The sequence below is a fragment of the Mus musculus genome, chromosome 7 (assembly GCF_000001635.26).
Source record: "Mus musculus strain C57BL/6J chromosome 7, GRCm38.p6 C57BL/6J".
Lineage (NCBI taxonomy): Eukaryota > Metazoa > Chordata > Mammalia > Rodentia > Muridae > Mus > Mus musculus.
This window is the reverse complement of record NC_000073.6, coordinates 12945738-12963035: the sequence shown is the minus strand read 5'-3', so window position 1 is coordinate 12963035 and position 17298 is coordinate 12945738. Positions and strand designations below refer to the sequence as shown.

The following is a 17298-nucleotide window of genomic DNA, read 5'->3' as shown; positions in this document are numbered from 1 at the left end:
TACCCTTGCTGGTGAGATTGCTACCAAGCCCAGTGATCAGAGCTCAGTACCTGGGACTGGCTACTGTGGTTGTCCTTTGACCTCCACATAAATCTCATGGCAGGCACATACAAATAAATGTAAAATTAATATTATTTTTCTCAGGCATGGTGGCTCATGCCTTCATGCCTTTAACCCCATTACTCAGAAGACAGGGTCAGGTAGATAGATCTCTGTGAGTTCTAAGCTATCCTGGTATACACAGTCAGTATCAAGCCACCCAGAAAATTCACCACCAGACTACAAATCACAGCAGCTTCTAAGTGAGCTCAGAATCCCCAGGAGTCTCATCGAGGCCTGGGTGCTCAAGTCAAGGGGGAGTTCAGACTCAGTAAGTGGCAGAGGAGCCCCGCGGGTGAAATTGAAGTACTAGTAAGCTCTTCAAATATGCTAATAACTTTGGGTCAGAATCCGCTAAATTAGAAGGGCACTCCATGTCATTAAAGAAAGGATCTCACCGAACAGTGGTGACGCATGCCTTTAATCCCAGCACTCGGGAGGCAGAGGCAGGCGGATTTCTGAGTTCGAGGCCAAACTGGTCTACATAGTGAGTTCCAGGACAGCCAGGGCTATACAGAGAAACCCTGTCTCGAAAAACAAAAACAAAAACAACAACAACAACAAAAAAAAAACAAAAAAAAAAAAAACAACCAACCAAACAAACAAAGAAAAAGGATCTCAGGGCACTGGTACTTGCGGGGAATCTCTAAAAGGAGAGTCCTAAACGGAAGTTAATTTATATCCATGCCATATTTTTTGTTTGTTTGTTTCGGTTTTGTTTTTCCTCAATACAGTTTCTCTGTGTAGCCCTGGCTGTTCTGGAACTTGCTTTGTGAACCAGGCTGGCCTCGAACTCACCGAGATTAAAGGTGTATGACACCTCTGCCTAGCTCCATTCTCTACGTTCTCTACAATGCCGCTAAGTCAATGCCACGGAGAACAAAAGCTCGCTCCTCGCTCACCAGATGCCGGGTGGAAACTACATTTACCACAAGACTGTGAGGCTCTCTAGACTCTGAGCCAATCACAACCCAGATGAAAAGCTTTTTCTCAAAAAAAAAAAAAAAAAAAAAAAAAAAAAAAAAAAAAAAGCTTTTTCTCAGGCTGTGTGCGCAACGGAGTCGTGACTTTATTTTGCTCGCCAAATGGGTGGGATCTATAAGCCGAGTCCTTTCACTTAGTACACGCCTCCTTGGGACCGGAGAGGAAGGGTAATGGGGAGGACGGCACTTGTAGCCGATGCTTTCCATTTCCTAGTCCTTGCAGGCTTGAAGTCCCTGGGCATTGAGTCTCCGAGCGAGCGAGACGGTAGGCTCATATTCACGTCCTCTGGTGTTTTGCCTTGCTACTGGGAATCGTAGATTCACGTCAGTTTTAAGGTCCCAACGCCCCCACTACGCGTAATGCCGAGGGTTTCCCACTTCTGGAAAACAGTATAGAAAGCCGTTGGATGAATAGGGACTCCGTGTGCAACTGCTTGGAAGTGAGGCTGAGCTGGAGTGTTCAGGATCTGTTAGGGAGAGACCGGGTAGAGTGGTAATCTAAGAGAGATAGAGGGAGCCCCGGGAGTCTGGAAGGGTTGAAGCACCCTAAGCTTCCTCTGGCTGCCCAGGGGCAATGAGATGCTCGGGGTGAACTGGAAGAAGGAAGGGAGACTCATAAGGAGACTCTACCTTAAGTGTCAAACTTGTGGTTACTGAAGACATACTCCATGAGCACTTTTCTAATTATCTTTCTTATTTCCACATCATAAAATCTGGCTAGTTTAACAACAGATGCAAAGTTATATTGCTCCGACCTCCAAGTTCACAGTTTCAGTCAAGCTACAACCATCACTTATTCTTTTCTCCTTTCTCTCTCTCTCTCCCTCCCTCCCTCTTTATTCTTTCTCCCCTCCCTTCCTCTTCCCTTCTCCTCCCCCTAACCACCCCCCCTCCTGTGTGTCTCTTGCTTTCACTGTCTCAGTATTGTGATTACAGGCACACATCTACACATTTGGACTCCTCACACATCTGCAGTCACATGCATGTACACACATAGACCTCCTCAGAGATACATAAATAAACATTTTTTTTTAAAGGGAAGGGCATCTTTAACATGGTGGATGTTTCGTTGTGGCAGTAGAGGACCAGTTGACTGACCTGTGGTACATGCTATAAAGTCAGAGAAAGGGAGAAGCAACTTCAGGAGAAAGTATATTTGTGTATATATATGTTCAAAAGGTGACTAAGGCCCCTGGGACTGAGGCAAAATGAGATGAAGGTAGATTGCTGGTAAGGTCAAAACTTGTAGATGACTTTTTCTTTAAAAGAATTATTTATGTATAAGAGTACACTGTAGCCCTGGAGAGATGGCTCAGCAGTTAAGAGCACTGACTGCTCTTCCAAAGGTCCTGAGTTCAAACCCCAGCAATCACATAGTGGCTCACAACCATCCGTAATGAAATCTGATGCCCTCTTCTGGTGTGTCTGAGACAGCTACAGTGTACTGTATATATAATATAATATATAATAATAATAAATAAATCTTTGGGCTGGAGCAAGCAAGGCCAGAGTGAGCAGAGGTCCTGAGTTCAATTCCCAGCAACCACATGATGGCTCACAACTATCTGTACAGCTACAGTGTACTCATACACATAAAATAAATAAATAAATCTTAAAAAAAAAAAAAAGAATACACTGTAGCTGTCTTCAGACACACCAGAAGAGGGTATCAGATTCTATTACAGATGGTTGTGAACCATGAACTATGTAGATGCTGGGAATTGAACTCAGGACCTCTAGAAAAACAGTCAGTGCTCTTAACCACTGAGCCATCTCTCCAGTCCCCCTACCCCCTCTTTTTTGCCTTTCCATTAGCATTTTTTAAAAAGATTAATTTTATTTATATATGTAGGTACACTGTAGCTGTTTTCAGACACACCAGAAAGGGCATCAGTTCCCATTACAGATGGTTGTGAGCCACCATGCAGTTGCTGGGAATTGAACTTAGAACCTTTGGAAGAGCAGTCAGTGCTCTTAACCGCTGAGCCATCTTTCCAGGCCTCCATTAGCATTTTTAAGCCTTCCCGGCTCCCCACCCCGCCCATTTGAGATAGGGTTTCTCTTGTGTAATTGGCTGTTCTGGACCTGCTTTGTAAGGAGGCTGCGTTTTGAATACTGCTTAAGGAGATGTACACTGTAGCTTGGCTGGTAAGGGGACAGCATTCAGAACCTTACAGCTCTGGTTCTTAGTGGCTGGGTGAAGTTAGGAATAGAGCCAAAAAATAGGAGAATCAAAGGAAGGGCTGGGTGCTGCCACCTCAGACAGCTTCAAGTTTTGAAGGTTTGGGGCAAGAAAGGATCTTCATTGCAGTAATCAGGCAGCCAGGGTTTGGGCACAATTCGTAGGCATCTGGGAAAGAAGCAAGAAGCTACTTGGGTAAGTCATAGGGACAGTGGTGGGCACGTCCAAGAAGTCTTATATATGTGACAAAGAAGTATGAGACAATAGACCAGGGTCTAACTAAGACAGAGCCCAACCTTGGTGATTCTGGGAGGCAGAATCTGGAAACCAGAGCTTACGCGTCGTCTGTCTATTCAGGGCAGACGATGATCAATGAAAAAAGAGAGTGGCTCTGGAGCTTTGAGACAGAGGCTTACCTGGGAATGTGTTTGTGTAGGGGATCTACTTGCCATGAAAGACTGCTGCTAGAGAAGTGGCAGGATGTGGAACTGAGGACCGACCGGATGGATTTATACACAGCCTCTCCCCAGTATCATTTTTGCCATCTTTTGGTCTGGTGACCTAAGCTGTTGCCATCGTGGCAGGAGCAGGTGAACTTTGAGGGTGTGACTGCATGCTTTCCCCAGGCCTGGAGGCCCCTTCCTGAGGCTGAGTTGTGATGCTGGAGACCTTTGCACTGCTGCTGCAAGTAAGGCCCTCACAGTCACCCCAGCACTCGTTCCTAGGCTTGCTTTGCCCTTCCTGTTTTCTTCAGGAGTAGTTTTTTCCCCAGTTGGAGCATGGATTGTTTGTTCACCTGAACTAGCTCTTCTGTTTGTGTGCTGAACTGGGTTATAGGTGTAGCCTGCTGCTCTTCCCAGCCAGCCCTGATGCTGAAGCTTTCCTGGGAAGGAATCGGGATTGGGAATCTTAGTCTCATGGCTGGAGTCTGTCTAGGTTGATGGCACCTCTGCCCCAGGTTTCTGATTTCATTCATGTTGTTTGTTTGTTTGTTTTTTGAGACAGGGTTTCTCTGTGTAGCCCTGGCTGTCCTGGAACTCACTTTGTAGACCAGGCTGGCCTCGAACTCAGAAATCCGCCTGCCTCTGCCTCCCAAGTGCTGGGCTTAAAGGTGTGCACCACCACGCCCGGCCCTCATTCATGGTTTTTTATTTAGTTTATTTTTGGTTGTTGGTTGGTTTGGTTTGGTTTGGTTTTTTGAGACAGGTCTTCACTATCTAGCTCTTGTCTGCCCTGGAACTTGCTCTGTAGACTGAGATACACCTGCCTCTGCCTCCCAAGTGCTGGTGGCATTAAAGGTGTGCATTGCCTACCACTGCTTGGGTCTGTTTTAGTTTTTTATATGAGACATGGTTTTACTCCGTAGCCCAGTCTGGCTTCAAATGCACAATCCTCCTACCTCGGCCTTACAAGTTCTGAGGTATATGCCTGAGTATCTAGCCCCTCCCCTCTCTCTTCCTCTCTCTCTTTCTCCCTCCTTCCCTCTCTCCTTTCCAGGGTTTCAGTGTATAGCCTTGGGTGGCCTTGAACTTATGAAAATCCACCTGCCTCCAAGTGCTCCTATTATACTCAGCTCCCCACTCCCCTGCCTTTTTTTTTTTTTTTTTTTTTTTTTTCTGAAACATTTATTCTAGGAGCCTGGCTATGCCTGGAATTGCAGACATGGTTGCTTCATGTGAGGAAGAACACTGAGCTATTTTTAGAAACATTCTTCAAAGCGTTTTTTTATAACTTTCTAGTTTTTTTGGAAAAGAATTCTGTGTTGGGGCTCAAACCTAGGGCCTTGCATAGGGTAGCCAAACATTCTACAATTGAGCTACATTCTCATTCCTGGTTGCAAAGATGAGATGAGATCCCTCTGGTCTGTCAGCCGTGGGTTGACCTAAGAGAAAGCTAACTACCCATCTATCTTCTCTTTTCCCTGTGATTTGCATCTTCCAAGGACTCTGTGATTTCACAGAGTAAAGAATCCTGGGTGCTTAACGAGACAGATGTGTCTCTAGTTACAAGAGAAGCCAACAGGGAGTCCAGGCTTGGTGAATGGGAAGTGGAAGCAGAAGTAACATCGTGCTAGGCATCCTTCTGTAGCCACTAATGTTTAGTTGCTGGGGCCGTGGCCACTTAGTCTTGACTCTCCGGCTAACTTATTTCTACTGACTTCTAGTCCCTAGATGATGTCCACTACTTGAGTTGTTTTACCTAGTCCCTCCTTCTTTCTTCTTTTTCTTTTTTCTTTGTTTTTTTCTTTTCTTTCATTCTTTCTTTTTGACATAGGGTTTCTCTGTGTAGCCCTGGCTTCCTAGAACTCAATCTGTAGAGCAGGCTGGCCTCGAACTTCCAAGAGATCCACTCTACCTCTGTTTCCTAAGTTCTAGGAGTAAAGGTGAGTGTCACCACTTCCACCACAGCCACTACCCGGCTTTCCCAACTGCACCGTCACACATTAGCTTACAGTCGGTTTTTTTTTTTTTTTTTTGGTTTTTCGAGACAGGGTTTCTCTGTGTGTAGCCCTGGCTGTCCTGGCACTCACTTTGTAGACCAAGCTGGCCTCGAACTCAGAAATCCACCTGCCTCTGCCTCCCGAGTGCTGGGATTAAAGGCGTGCGCCACCACGCCCGGCTACAGTCGGTTTTTTACAAAGCAGTAAGTTGAGTGAAGCAGTGAGTCCAGATGTCTCACTGCAAGTGGATTTGCCTGCTCTTTCTGAGATGACTGGCATGGCGCCTATGGAAAGCTGAGTTGCAAGTTGGAGTCCCTCTTCTTTGCCTACCCACAACTCTACTGGGTTTTGGCTCTTTCTGTGGCTGTTCAAGCAAAGACTGTTCTGTGGTCTCTTCTTTCTGTATATGACAGAAATGCACTTTTTTATTTGCATACAATTTTAAATTATGTGTATGGGTCTTGTGCTTTCATGTATGTCTTTGTACTACTTGGGTGTCTGTTACCCAAGTAGGCCAGAAGAAAGCATGGGTCCTCTGGAATTGAAGTTATAGATGGTTGTGAGGAACTGAACCTGGGTCCACTACTGAGCCAGCTCTCCAACCCCTTGTTTGCTTGTTTGTTTTAAAAGATTTTTTAAATTTATTTTACATATACTATATATATATATATATGTATATATATATATGTATGTATGTATGTGTATATATATATATATATATATATATATATATATATATATGCACACACACACACACTGTAGATGTTACAGACACACCAGAAGAGGGCATTGGATCCTACTACAGATGGTTGTGAGTCACCCTGTGGTTGCCGGGAATTGAACTCAGGACCTCTGGAAGAGCAGTCAGTGCTCTTAACCACCAAATCATCTCTCCAGCCCACTTGTGTTTTTTTGTTTTTTGTTTTAATTGATTTTTTTTTGTTTTTTTTTTTTTTTTTTTTGGTTTTTTTTGAGACAGGGTTTCTCTGTGTGTGCCTGGCTATCCTGGAACTCGCTCTGTAGACCAGGCTAGCCTCAAACTCATAGAGATCCACCTGTATCTACTTCCCAACTGCTGGGATTAAAGGCATAGGCCACTACTACCTGGCTTTTTTTTTTTTTTTTTCCTATGTGAAAGCATAGTTAATTTTCTCATCCAGACATTTGCAGCTTACTTTTACAAAACAGCAGACAGGGCTGGTGAGATGGCTCAGTGGGTAAGAGCACCCGACTGCTCTTCCAAAGGTCAGGAGTTCAAATCCCAGCAACCACATGGTGGCTCACAACCATCCGTAACAAGATCTGACTCCCTCTTCTGGAGTGTCTGAAGACAGCTACAGTGTACTTACATATAATCAATAAATAAAAAAAAAAAAAAAAAAAAAAAAAACAAAAAAAAAAAACAGCAGACAAAATTTAATTATTTACATTAGTACAGAATATGTGATATTGAAATATATATTAATGTATTATAGCACTTGAGTTATAAACACACAGCAAATGCATTATCAGTTTACAGCCACCATGTTTTGCACACATTTAGAATCTCATCAGGAAATAAACATAGCTTTTGGCTTAAATATCTAAACAATTTCTGATGCTTTTTGTTATCTACAAAAGCCTGTCTAAAACTACCACCATCATGTGTTCTCATTATGTAATATTGGCTGGCCTTATGTAGACCATGATAGCCTTGAACTCATGGAGACTGCCCATTTCCACTTCAGAGTACTGGGGTTAAAGGCTTGGGCCACCACGCCTGGCCAGATATGTGCTTGTCAAGAGGCTGCTAGGACTCACGGAATGTACCTCCCTCACTTAGGGAAAGCAGTGCTCTGTGCTCTCTCTCTCTCTTTTTTGAGTTGAATTCTTTTTTTTTTAATATTTTTTTATTACGTATTTTCCTCAATTACATTTCCAATGCTATTTCAAAAGTCCCCCATACCCTCCCCCTGCTCTGTGCTCTCTTATTCTCCAGAGTAAGTGAAGGGAGCCCTTGGGTCACCTCAGTTCCCACTTATCCCCATCTTCAGTGGGTTAGGTTGTTCCCTGACCTAGAAGGTCTGAACTAGAGCCTGCTGATGACCTCCAAGGATTTCCCACCAGTGGATTTGTCCAGCCTGCAAATGATGTTTTGTTTGTTTGTTTAAGGTAGGAGTGATCTGTCGGCATGTACACCTACATGACAGAAGAGGGCATCAGATCGCTTTATAGGGTTGTGAGCCACCATGTGGTTGCTGGAAAGCTTTAGACCTCTGGAGGAGCAGTCAGTGTTCTTAACTGCTGATTCATTATTTCTCCAGCCCACAAAACCCTTACTGTTAAAGTAATCTTTTCATTTCAGGGATCACTCTCTTGGTGGGGAGAAACTGAAAAGTTAATTAGCTCTAACAGTGCAAAGCTGCCGCTTCCAATGCCTGTTAGTCTGGATTATCTTAATGCTTAGTCTTCTGGGGGTGGACTGAAGGTCACTGTGCCCAGTATATCTCTTGGTTCTTAGACAGCTTTGAAGACTAGATGGTGGTGTGGCAATCATCAGTATATCCTAGGGCAGCAGGAACTGGTCTCTTTGTTCTCAATAATTCCTGCAGCAGTTGAGGGGCCTCTGTCTTCTGGACCTACCCATCTATAAGGTCTTAGAAGAGCAGAGTCTATAAAGTGTCACTGGCTATGAGATTTACAGTAGCCAGATGGGTAGCCTAGGTGGGTACAGAAACTGTGGAGACTGTGGTAAATGGAAAACATATATTGAGATGTCTGAATCCCATTATCCTAGTTCATAAGAGTTGGATATATTCAAGTTCATATTCAGTGACATCAAACAATAGGGGAATCTCTTTTTGCAGTGGGGGAATTTAAACCACATACATTTCTTATTACAGCAGCTCCTTGAAAAACAGAAGTTTTTTGGTTTTTTGAGACAGGGTTTCTCTGTATAGCTCTGGCTGTCCTGGAACTCACTTTGTAGACCAGGCTGGCCTCGAACTCAGAAATCCACCTGCCTCTGCCTCCCAAGTGCTGAGCTTAAAGGCGTGCGCCACCACGCCCGGCTTAAGATTTATTTATTATTATATCTAAGTACACTGTAGCTGTCTTCAGATGCACCAGAAGAGGGTGTCAGATCTCATTACGGATGGTTGTGAGCCACCATGTGGTTGCTAGGATTTGAACTCAGGACCTTCAGAAGAGCAGTTGGTGCTCTTAACCACTGAGCCATCTCTCCAGCCCCCGCCCCCCCCTTTTTTTTTTGAGACAGTCTTTTTTTTTTTTAAAGATCTATTTATTTATCATATGTAAGTACACTGCAGCCGTCCCCAGACACACCAGAAGAGGGCGTCAGATCCTGTTACAGATGGTTGTGAGCCACCACATGGTCGCCGGGACCTGAACTCTGGACCTTCGGAAGAGCAGTCGGGTGGGGTGCTCTTACCCACTGAGCCATCTCACCAGCCCCCTGAGACAGTCTTATATTTGGCCTCAAACTTCTGATCTTCCTGCTGGGGAGGAATCCCAATGCTGGATTACAGGCATGCACCACCACATTCAACTATGACCATCTGATTTTCAGTGCTTATTAAATTTGTCCTCATGGTGACCTTGGCCACAGGAGAGAACTTCTACGTGCCATCCATCTTTTTTTTTCTTTTCTTTCCTTCCTTTCTCCCTCCCTTCCTTCTTTCTTTTTGGCTTTTTAAGATAGGGTTTCTCTATCTAGCAGCCTTGACTACCTTTGAATTAGCTTTGTAGATCAGGCTGGCCTCGAACTCACAGAGATCTACCTGTCACTGAACCTCCACTTTCTATAGAACAAGGACATACCCCTTAAAAAATTCAGTACAGAACAGAGCAAAAAAAGTCTAAAGGTTTGTAGAATCCTTCAATGTCACAGATCTATATACCATGTGTTCCTGGCCCAACAATGGCTTCGAGGCAAATCAGACAAAAGAAAGTTTTGGGGCTCTCCGCACATGAAGAACCCATTGGCTTACAATGTTTACTCACAGTGTGTAGCTCCACTCAGTGATATCTCTGCCTCCTAGTACCCAGAAGCATGAGACAAGCAGTTCTCTAAAGGAAAGCATCAGTGAGCATGGGGCTAGTCTGCATAATTTCTGAGCATCCCAAGGTATCAGAGCAGATCCTAACTCCAGGCCGTCCCTTCTGAGTGTACTAACTGCCCTCCACCAAGTAGAAGCAGAAGTGATACTTGAAATTAGAGGTGAAAGTCCAGTTCTATCAGTCTCAGAGTAGAAAACATAATGGTCATCAGAGTTTAATCTCTTGTATCCTGGCAGCTACAGGGAGATCTTGTAAAAGAAACCCTACCTTTCTGGCAAAGGGTCCTCGACTTAAGCTTGCCTTCTAAGCTCCTTAAAAGATCTGTGTAAGGTACTTGGCATGCTCTATGTTTGTGTGTGTTTGTTTGTGTGTGTCCCAGAATATCCCAAACCAATCTCCCAGGACTCTGAGCAATTACAAATAAATCTGTTGACATCTATATTGATTCTTAAGGGAGGCCTGCCACTGAGGAAAGCATTACTGAATAAAAGAGAAAGCTCTTTTGTTTATTTTTATTTATTTTTGATTTTTTGGGGGGCGGGGGAGGATATTGGTTAAGAAAAGATCTCACATGTTGCCCAGGCTGACCTTATACTTGCTATGTAGTCAAGTCTGGCCTCCAATTTGCAGTCCCCCTGCTTCAGTCATTCAAGTGCTGTAATTACAGGCATACTGCATGTCTGGCTCAGAGAAAGCCTTCTGCTACAATGTGAGCCCTAAATCAAATTAGTACCTGAAGCCAGATAGTGAGAAGTTTTGATTCCATTCACCACTAATAACAATTTTGTTGAAGCTTTATTGATTAGGGTTTATGTCGTCTGCAAGAAAGAGTGTTCTTTACCTGCAATTGTTCCCGTGATACCCGCCACTCCTTCACCTACCAGAAATGCAGGGTTTGGAGCAGAATTATCTGAGCACCACAAACCGGATGGGAAACTGTCCTGTCTCGAGAAGTTAAGCCCAGCAGTTGCAGGTGGATAATAATGTCCAAGCTGCCTCTTTTTCCTCAGTTTTCAGTCTCTGTGGTTCTGATGCCTTCTCTTTAGTTCTGACACCACAGCATTAGCTACAAAATACAGTGTCAGCCATCTCTTAGCAAAAAGAAGCATATAAACAAATCCCTGTGGGTGGATAATCTGGGCTGTTACATAAGTGACCTCTGTGGCAAAATGGACGACAATGGACTAGGCTAGTAAACATATAAGCTGAGGGGCTGAAGAGATGGTGCAGCAGTTAAGAGCACTGGCTGCTCTTCCAGAGGACCTGAATTCAATTCCCAGGCAGCTCACAACGGTCTATAACGCTAGTTCCAGGGAATTGGACATCCTTACACAGATATACTTCAGATAGATATACAGGCAGGCAAATACCAGTGCACATATGATAAAAATAATCTTTTAAAAAGTACAAGCTAAGCCGGGCGTGGTGGCGCACGCCTTTAAGCCCAGCACTTGGGAGGCAGAGGCAGGTGGATTTCTGAGTTCGAGGCCAGCCTGGTCTACAAAGTGAGCTCCAGGACAGCCAGGGCTACACAGAGAAACCCTGTCTCGAAAAAACCAAAAAAAAAAAAAAAAAAAAAAAAAAGTACAAGCTAAAAGGGTGAAGCTTGGAGCACTTTTCCATGTACCAAATAGGTTTTCATTTCCATAATTTGGGAAGTGGGGTAACACCTAGCATCCTCAGGGGCAGTGTGAGTGGCAGATGAAGGTGCAGGACTCGGGAGAGAAAGAGGGAACAAATAGTCAACATGTTACCCACTGGATGGACTCCCTCAAAAGCTTCAGAGGAGCCTCAAAACCTGATATTGTCCTAAAACCACTTTAAGCCGGGCGTGGTGGCACATGCCTTTAAGCCCAGCACTTGGGAGGCAGAAGCAGGCAGATTTCTGAGTTCGAGGCCAGCCTGGTCTACAGAGTGAGTTCCAGGACAGCCACGTCTACACAGAGAAACCCTGTCTCGAAAAACAAAAACAAAACAAAACACTTTCAAAGATTTTTTTTTTCTTTTTTGACTATTCACAAGCTTTCTGGTAAGCCTTGCAATTAAATGTGACTTGAGATATGGGTTTCCAGGAAGGCCTTGGATGGAAAGATATCCTGCAGGAACTGAGAAGAGTCACATTTGAAGAGCAATATATTGTCACTAGAGTGGAGACAGGAGATTCAATGAGTGAGGTGCTTAGAATATCTGTGACATGTATACAGAGACAAATTGGCAGATGGCTGGTATCAGCCTTCAATACCGTTGTATACAGTTACTTGGGCACATGAGTGGTAAAAAGATACCATGTTCTATGAAGGGAGTCAGGGAGGACTGTTGGAAGAGTATTGAAAGAAGTAAGAGAATTTTTAAAGGTGGACCTTGGCAGGGTTTTTTTTGTGTGTGTGTAGGTGCTAAGAACAGATTTCATACAAAGATGCTTGCTGTCCCTAATGCGCAGGCTGCATTGAATAGTTGTGACACTCTCCCTTCTGAAAAGATCAAATATCAAGGGCAGCGGGTTATAGTCTGGGCTTTTCTGTCATCACTATGGAAACACATGGTTGCCACCTGAAGGGCCTAAGTAGAGAGACTGGAGAACAAGTTGGCATTAAGTGCTGTGCAAAGAAAAGACAGGCCTTTGATCATCAGCATGCCCACACTTAGAGTGAAGAAGCCAGTCTCGAAGAGCTCGTTTTCAATAACTAAGGATACAAACCAGCTCAAGACATGTTATGTGGTTGCCAATAACAGAAGAGTTGAAGTATGGGGAGGGGGGGAGTAGAAAAAGTGAGGCTTGGTGAAGTAGGAGTCAGGGGACAATAGGATGAAATGTCAGAATTGGGAGAGGAAGACTGGAAGGAGGTGTGTGACTACTCTCCTTGGTGTCAGGGCAAGAGAGAACACCCCAAAGTCCCTCCACACCTGACTTGTACTCACAGGGACTGACCTTCTTTGGCCATAGCGTCATTCCAAGTACCCTGGTTTCCCCTTTCCCGCTCTGTAGTGTAGAAGCAGAGATTCCCATGGAAGACCAAGTGGTTTGTGAGAACCCCAGGTCAAGGTGATTCACCCCATGACAGATCATTAACAGTGTAGTGAAAGCCACCAGTGCAGTTGTGTAGCCAAGAAGCTCGGCATCTTATAGAAATAAACGCTCGGGGAAAGTCTCAGAGGCCCCAGCCAAAGGTCATATCAGCGCCTATTACGTCAGTAGCACTGGCAAGGAAAAGCGAGCCAGGAAATGGCAGGGCGAGGGTCGTGACCTGCAAGTCTTTCCGAGCCTCTGTCTACGACATTCCCTACAGATGGTGCACACGCTCAGTTTTTGGGTGGAACACCCCCCGGACACGACAAGATCATCGGGACTCTGGGGAACGTGATATCACGGAGGCCTAAGTCCTTGACTTCTCAGCTCCAGTTTCCACGACCCCTCGGAAGCAGCCTTGCCGTAGTAAAACCACATGGTGACATAGCCCACTCCACAGCCAGCAGGGGAAGTGGCCAGTCAAAAGCCAGAAGTCCCGCCTTCTCTACGAACCGGTCCAGAAAATGACTCCCAGCGTCCCTTTGGCCCACCCATAAATGCTCTTCTGGGTTTTCATTGGGCAGAGAAAGGTCTTGCGCGCGCTTAGTAATGTATATCCGTTTCTGTCACGATCACCGTGGCAACCACAAAAACGGTGCCGTGATGGTTTCTGGGAAACAGTGTGCCTTTGTCTGAGCATCCTGAGCCAATGAAACTTCAGAGGTATGGTTTAAATCAGGAGAGCAGCCGCGGAAGGGGCGGGACTTCTGGTCCCCACGCGGGTCCTGTATTGCGTTCTTTATGTAGCTCGTTCTCCTCTCAGCCCGTGGCGCTCCGCTAGAAGGAACGGACAGAGAGTGTCAGGATGTAGTAGAACCTGCGCCAAGAGGCTCGGGCTCTTCGCTCTTGGCTTTAGTTCCTGTGGTCCCCGTAGGTTTCTCAAGTTAGGAAGATCGAGAGCCTGAGGGCCGATACCCATTATTACAGGATATTCCATTGTCATTAAGCCAATGGAAGTGTAAAGGTTAGGCTAACCCGAGAGGATCTGCCCAGCCCAGAGCTTGTACGCTGACGGACCCAAACTACAGTGAAGAGAGAGTGCCCAAGATCTAGTGCAGGGAGATCTGGCATCTCAAGTACCTGGAGTCTTGTAGGACATGATATTCAAAACTGTATGGATCTGAAAATTGCTGAAGGAAGACCCAAGACTCAGATAGTATGCAAAGACAATGAGCATTTATTCTGCAGATACAACCAGCATGCTGAGGTCAACCATTTTTGAAATGGTGACCCCAGACAAAGGTGCACAGGCCTTGTAGGGAACTCTAGAAGGATTAGGTAATCTAAAATGTAATTGGTGCGTGCTAGGGGGTCACAGGTGGTCAGTGGTCTGTATTCCTATGTCATGAACGCTTAACCACAGGATGAGATAGCACAGATGGCCCATCCTGAGCAAAGATATTTCCCCGGTTTTTTTGTGATGGTCCCCAGGGTATTCTTCCAGAGGGGGTTTTATGATCTTGGTCTGGATTTCATGGTCTTTCCCTGGAGGTGGTGTCTTAGGGCCTAGTTTCTGGGACTTATGGTCTGTTGTGGAGCTGCTATTCTATGGCCTTTTTATTTTTGTAATTATGGTCTGGTCCTTAAATGGGGTCTATAAATGGAGACAAGTGGGTTTGTGTTGTTCTTTATGTTGTATATTACTATCCCCTGAATTAAGAAAATGCATCCTTTGGGTGTCCAGCGCAAGCATAGACCTTCTCAACTGGGTGTGTTGATATGGATATCTGCTCATAGACAGTGGACCACCAACCTTCCCCTAACACCCAAAGACCATTCAATAAGACCAAAGTCCGAATTAAGAGTCTGGTTGACAACTGCCTAGAGAAAAACACTTCTCACAGAGCAACCTCGAATACATTTTACAGGATACTTTTTTAAGGCAAAGAACACAGAAAACAACATATTGGTTGGTAGTTGCAGAGGGAAGTAACGCAAGCCGGCAGTTTAACAGAAGCCAGAACCACCTACTTAGCCTTTTGAGCTTGAATTTCTAGAACAGGGTTGGTTATTTCCCCACGGGACTTTCCCTATAGCTGCTGCCTGCTAGAGAACACACGGAGAGGATGGTGAGGATAGTGATGGGAAGGCCAGCCAGGAGGTGTGCGCTTCTGGTGACTGGCAACAAGAGCCCATGGAACCAGATAGCTGACTTTGGAACCTGCTTGACTTTGGCCAACTAGATGACTTGCTGTGAGTCTGTGAGAAAGTGTTACCAAGGTTGACCCCTGTTTGGGAAATATGGAGGTTGGTCTTAAGGGAGAGAATTGTTGGGTTTTGTATTTGAGCAGTCTCAAACTAGAGACATCCAAGGATGGAGGAAGGACATCCATTATGAGCAGCCATACATAGGTTAGGTTCAGAGTACTAAGTTTGGCCAAGTAGAACTAGCACAAAACAATGAAGCATAGGCTGGGTGGGGTCAGGCTGTTTTTTTTTTTAAAAAAAGATTTATTTATTTATTATATGTAAGTACACTGTAGCTGTCTTCAGACACACCAGAAGAGGGAGTCATATCTTTTTACGGATGGTTGTGAGCCACCATGTGGTTGCTGGGATTTGAACTCAGGACCTTCCGAAGAGCAGTCAGTGCTCTTAACCACTGAGCCATCTCACCAGCCCCCCAGGCTGGTTTTTAATCCAAGTCAGGAGGCTGAGGCAGGATGATCATGTATTCAAAAAGACCTGTATTACAAAGTGAGTTTAACGCCAAAATGAGTAATTTAGCATGACCCTGTCTCAATTGTAAAGGATTTGCCTAGCGTGGGCAAAAAAACTCTGGTATTGATCCTCAGCATGCTCCCCACCCCATGAAACAACAAACAAACAAACCAGTGTGGTGATCTTCCTTGGGGAATTAGGGTTTTGTCAGGCTGATCAAGAAGCAGAAACAGAAAGAATCAGCCTACACCAAGTTCCAAGCCATGGGTATGTAGTCAGTGGATCAGAAATTGGTTAGAGCAAAGACAGCTGTGAGGGAATAACTCACAGCCAAAGCACAGGTAGAAGACAGGGATTTGAGATTGCTCATGGGTCTGGGCAGCTGAGGGTAGAAGCAAGATCACGAGGAGGGGCAAGATGATATGGAGGGTTTGTAGATGTTCTGAAGAGGGCATGTGAGTAATGTGACCTAGACCCTCCTATAAAGGCTTAATGGAAAAATGAGATCCCAAGATTTTTTGTTTGTGGGGTTTTGTTTGTTTGTTTGTTGTTTTGTTTGAGACAGGGTGTCATGTAGCCCAGGCTGGCCTCAGACTCAGAATGTATTGAAGGATGGCCTTGAAGTCTTAATCTTCCTGCCTTCACTTCTCAAATCCTGGGATTACAGGCATTGTTAGCCACCTTACTTAGCTTCATTTATGTTTGAGAGACACAAAGATAATGGTCAAACCAACGTGTAGATACTAGCCATCTACATACTTGTTCATTCCTCTTGGACAGGCTGGTCTGGATACTGCAGACTACTAGGACTTTGAAGGAGTGGCCCCAGGAACGTCAAGACTAATGTCTTCTGGTTGAGTAAGATGAGCTATGAGTAAGCAAGAGGATGGTGAGCTGAATGGATACTGAGATAAGATGCCAGCGATTGAGGTGGTAAATCTGAGCCATGGGGCCATGGCCTGGGCATATCCATTAAACCATCTTTGATTTTCAGCTACCCATTCTCCCTCTGCCACCATGCCCAGCTTGCAGCGTGACCTCTAAAGATGTAGCCATACCTTTCTCCCAGGAGAACTCCTTGGAGCACCTCAAACACACCTGTTCTACCAAATGACTGGAAAATAAGGAGGTCATGACGTTCTTTGATGCAACCCTGTGTCATCCCTCAGCATAGTGGCCAACTTCTGCTTTCTGTCTTTTTTTCTATTCCAGGTTCAGATTATTTCAAACTCAGGTCCCAGACACTCTTTTTTCCTGAGTGGCCATTGTAGGTGATCTGGGTTCTGGTACTGTAGTTTGTACCTCACTTGTCTTTTTCCCTATGTGGCCTCATGAACACATAAAGACATTTTCTTAGATTAAGAAAAAAAAAATCATAGCCAGGTGGTAGTGACACATGCCTTTAATCCCAGCACTAGAGGCAGAGGCAAGCAGATGTGTAAGTTTGAGACAAACCTGGTCTACAGAGCAAGTTCCAGGACAGCCAGGGCTACATAGGAGAACCCTGTTTTAAAAAACAAAACTAAAAAACAAAAAATGAAGGAAAGAATGAAAAAAATATTTAAAGACATGTCTCAGCTGGACGTGGTGGCACATACCTTTAATCCCAGCACTCAGGAGGCAGAGGCAGGCAGATTTCTGAGTTCAAGGCCAACCTGGTCTACAAAGTGAGTTCCAGGACAGCCAGGGCTATACAGAGAAACCCTGTCTCGAAAAACAAAACAAAACAAAAAACCAAACAAACAAACAAAAAAAAGAGTGGGTGATGTGCCCGGCAGTGTTGGTGCATGCCTTTAATCCCAGCACT

The 17298-nt window shown here is 44.8% G+C and overlaps 2 long non-coding RNA genes across 3 annotated transcripts; one reads left to right on the top strand and one right to left on the bottom strand.

Annotated features, from left to right (window-relative positions):
• Positions 1-1148: 1148 nt before the first annotated feature.
• On the bottom strand, positions 1149-13051 carry Gm29638. Of its 2 annotated transcripts, none has more exons than XR_391162.4 (2): positions 12683-13051; positions 1149-1549 (listed from the first exon to the last, which is right to left on the bottom strand). It is a non-coding gene; the product is annotated as a predicted gene 29638 (long non-coding RNA). The 2 variants fall into 2 exon arrangements; XR_391161.4 differs by having other exon boundaries at positions 12693-13051.
• 1810019N24Rik (RIKEN cDNA 1810019N24 gene) lies at positions 1219-14445 on the top strand. Its single transcript, NR_166501.1, has 2 exons — positions 1219-1347; positions 13051-14445. It is a non-coding gene; the product is annotated as an RIKEN cDNA 1810019N24 gene (long non-coding RNA).
• The last annotated feature ends 2853 nt before the right edge of the window (positions 14446-17298 follow it).